Source organism: Gekko japonicus, unplaced genomic scaffold, assembly GCF_001447785.1.
Source record: "Gekko japonicus isolate JY-2015 unplaced genomic scaffold, Gekko_japonicus_V1.1 scaffold846, whole genome shotgun sequence".
NCBI classification, from domain to species: domain Eukaryota; kingdom Metazoa; phylum Chordata; class Lepidosauria; order Squamata; family Gekkonidae; genus Gekko; species Gekko japonicus.
Genome location: NW_015164696.1, coordinates 502488 through 506906, shown reverse-complemented (window position 1 = coordinate 506906; position 4419 = coordinate 502488).

Here is a 4419-nt window from a genome sequence, read left to right as displayed (position 1 = left end):
GGCATTATTCAAGGATTCTCCACAGAGACATAGGTTTACAACTTGGAAGCTTAATACTGTTCTCACAGCTCTTACGAAGGAACCCTTTGAGCCGATGTAGCCATTCTGCTCAAATTCCCGAGGATGAAAACTGTGTTTCTGCTGGCCATTACTTCAGCCAGGAGGATTTCGGAACTAGGCACTCTGTCAATTCAGTTGGAGCTGTTTTCTGAGAACAGATTCCACCTTTTTTTGCCCAAAGGTCAATACTAAGTTTCACAGATCACAAGAGATTTGTTTGCCATCATTTTCTCCAAATTCAACCCATCTGGAGGAAAAAGTTTGGCATACACTGGATGTGAGGAGAGTGCTCAAATGCTATATTCTCAGAATGGCCTGTTTCAGACGGACAGAAGATATGTTTGTTAACATTTTTCCTCTTCACACCGGGAGAAAGATGTCTAACTCTGCCATAAGCAGCACTATGAGGTCCTGCGTTACTGTAGCCTACAGGAGTATGAAACGAGTTCCTGCAGGTATCACGGCCCACTCTCTTCGCAGTGCTGCAACGAATATGGCCTTTGCCAACAGGGCATCAGTGGAGGAAGTCTGTAGGGCTGCTACGTGGTCTTCCTCCACCTCAGAGGGAGAATGACCATTGGTTACTCACCGTGAAGGGTCCTTCTCCTCTGAGGCTTGGAGGACATCTTGGCCCTATGCTGTTCTTTCACACTCTATTTAAAAATAATAATAAGATTACATGAGAGAGAGGACTCACCTTTTTCTTCTTGTTCCAATGTTTGTGATTTGGCTATACTCTTGTTGTTGATGTTCAAGTTCTCTTTTTTACAGTGGTTAAGTTAGTGTATTGCTTTTGGAGCATCAGAACTGAGCCTAGGGTGACTCCCACTACAGGAAGCAGGAAGTAATTGAAATTAGTCCTGCCTCCCTAAGTGATGGATGGGAATCACCCACAAGATGTCCTCCAAGCCTCAGAGGAGAAGGACCCTTCACGGTGAGTAACCAATGGTCGTTCTGAGAGAACAGCTGTGAGAGAAACTGTGACTGACCTAAGGTGATGCCCGCAGCTGCATGTGGAGGAGTGGGGAATCAAACCCGGTTCTCCCAGATTAGAGTCCGTGTTCCTAACCACTACACCAAAGTACACCAGGACACTGGAAGGAAAAGTATCACCCTCCTAAGCACTGGAAAGACCATAGGTGGGGACAGTGCTCCCTCTAAGCTGTGTGTGTGAGCGGCCGCTCATTAACACAGGAAGCCCCGCTCAGCAGCAGTCTGGAGCCATGCAGGGTCTTGCACTGCCCATTGCCCATTTTAAGATTACAGCAGGTCTGTTCTGCTCAGGATGTGAATGGCTCCACTCGGGGGGAGGAATTAGAACATTGGGTGGTGGGCATCAGAGTTGAAGGAGTAGGTTGATGGGATGGAAAGGGCAGGAGATATATTTATTTATTCAGTATATTTTTATTCTGCCCCAGAGTAGCATACATTGGTTTCCCCTTCTCTATTTTACTCTCCAGAACCCTGTGAGGTAGGTCAGGTTGAGAGAGTGTGACTGTACCAAGGTCATCTAGTAAGCTTCCATGGAAAAGTAGGGATTTGGACCTGGGTCTCCCAGTTTAAACCAGGGTCTTTGACACTCAAACTACTGCACCAGCTCGGCTCGTGTACCTATGCAATGGTAATAACATGTTTGGTTCGAAAAGCTGAGCCGTGGTCTCTCCTGAGAGTGCAGACTTCATGGTAACAAGCAAATAACTTGTCACCATTTTTTAAAACCAATCTAGTTATTTCGAGGCCCTGCTTTTCTTCCCAGTGGTGGTGCAAAGCAGCTTATAATAGTGTTCTCCCTTCCATTCTGTCATCACAAGAACATTGTGAGGATGGTCAGCCTGAGCAAGAGAAACTAGCCCAAGGGACTCAGCTGGCTTCCATGACACTGTGGAAATTTGAACTTGGGTCTCCTACTTGCTAGTAAGAAGGCTTTTCCGCATTCTCATTTTCCTCACTTGTAAGTTCCTGTTTGTTTTTGCTGTTCTGCAAATGTTTTGCTCCCTCTAGCGGTCAATTTGATATCACACAGATTTATGTCCGCCATACCTCCCTGCAGGTTTTTATGCTGGGCATAAACTGGTGTAATATCAAATCGACCAGTAGAGGGAGCAAAGCACATGTAGAACAGGAAAAACAAATGAAGAAATGGGAACTTAAGAACATAAGAGAAGCCAATGTTGGATCAGGCCAAAGGCCCATCCAGTCCAACACTCTGTGTCACACAGTGGCCAGAAATACCAGGCGCCATCAGGAGGGCCAGGACATTAGAAGCCCTCCCACTGTTGACCCCCCCAAGCACCAAGAAGACAGAGCCTCATTTGCCCTGGAGCCCCTATCTATACCTTGTGGCTAATAGCCACTGATGGACCTCTGCTCCATATGCTTATCTAATTCCCTCTTGAAGCCGTCCATGCTTGTAGCCGCCACCACCTCCTGTGGCAGTGAATTCCATGTGTTAATCACTCTTTGGGTGACGAAGTACTTCCTTTTATCCGTTCTAACCTGACTGCTCAGCAATTTCATGGAGTGCCCACAAGGAGTTCTTACAAGTGAGGAAAATGAGAAAGGAGAAGCCCTGACACTTGAACCACTACCCCAGTGTAAGAGTGTGATCCAGGCTGTTCTCTGCATGCAGCTCATAATGAGACTTCGTACTACCTTTCTGCATGCACCAGGGAATGGATCTAGAGAGAGAGAGACTCACAACATTTTGCACTTCCTTGTTGGTGTTCTCTGTGTGAAAGAGTCGCCAGCAATAATGACAAAGGGGCTGCTTCCTGAGGTTAAAGAATCCAAGCCTCACAAACAAATTGTGACATCTGAATTGGCTGTATCTCCCCCAGAAAGATCTTGTGATCCTAGTAAACTCTTCGTGGCCAACACCCATTCTGCATCTGCTTTTGGCAAATGCAAACACACACCAGGGAATGTTAAGAAAGTGATAAATAACCAAGTTTAATTTTTTTAACTTAGAAAAAAAATTCTTATGAAGTCGGTGGAGTGAGTAAACAGGAACGCTCTCATATGATGCCAGAGGATTCAGCGTTATCTAGTGCCCTGGCCCCCACTGCTGGACCTCCTGATGGTGCCTGGTATTTTTGGCCACCGTGTGACACAGAGTGTTGGACTGGATGGACCATTGGCCTGATCCAACATTGGCGTCTATCTTATATTCTTATACGGTGAAACTGGTCGGCCAGGAAGTTTGCACATGCGAAGCAGCCTTATACGGAGTCAGATCAGTGGTCCATCAAGGTCAGTATCGTCTCCTCTGACTGGAAGCAGCTCTCCAAGGCCTCAAGTGGAGGTCTTTCCCATCATCTGCTACTTGACCTTGTTATGCAGAGATTGCCGGGGGATAGAACCTGGGGTCTTCTGCATGCCGGCATGTGCTCTGTGCCTGGGCTGCATTCCCTCCAAAGCATACAAAAGAAGTCCTTTTCACGCAATGTAGAATTAACTCACAGAATCTACGTCCATGAGATCAGATGGCTTTTGAAAAGGATCGGACAATTTTCTGGAGAAGAGGTGTAGAGAGAGAGAGGTTAGGCTTGAGAGGGAAGACTGGAACTTAAGTCTGAGGGGATAAGGCAGGATAGAAATGTGTCAAAACATATTCCTCAAAGTGCCACCGGCTGGGGAAGATGAGGAGGGTATTGTCATTCTGCGTCCTTGGGCAGGCCATTGGCAAAATCGCTGGACCTAAGTGGACCCTGACTGTTCCCTGGAAGGCCAGATACTGAAGCTGAAGCTCAAATACTTTGGCCACCAAATGAGAAGGGAGCACTCACTGGAGAAGACCCTGATGCTGGGAAAGACTGGAGGTCAAAGAAGAAGGGGATGGCAAAGGATGAGATGGTTAGACAGTGTTATTGAGGCAACGAACATAAAATTAAGCAAACTCTGAGGGATGACGGAAGACAGGAGGGCCTGGCGTGATGTGGTCCATGGGGTCACGGCTGAACAACAACAAGTGGGGCCTGACTACACATTAAGGCAGGGGTCCCCAATGTGTTTCCTGGAGCCCACCAAGTGTTTCTTGAAAGTAAATGGGACTTTTGCCCAACAAGGCTTGTGTCTGGCCACTGGAGGTTTGGTTGGTTCGGCAGATTTTTTAAAATGTTGTGTCGGAAGCAGATGCCACCACAGCGCAAAGATCTCAGCTGGGTGACTGAAGGTGAGCTCCAGCAACACTTTTGTGACTGTTTCCTCCTGTGGTGGCCATTTTTCTGGCAGCCATTTTGTAGCTGGGCCCGCTGTGCTGTGTCGGGATTCCAAATGTGCCCACAGGTTCAAAAAGGTTGTGGACCACTGCCTTAAGATTTTCCATGGGTTTGAGCCGTCAGATACATCTCGCAAGGGCAC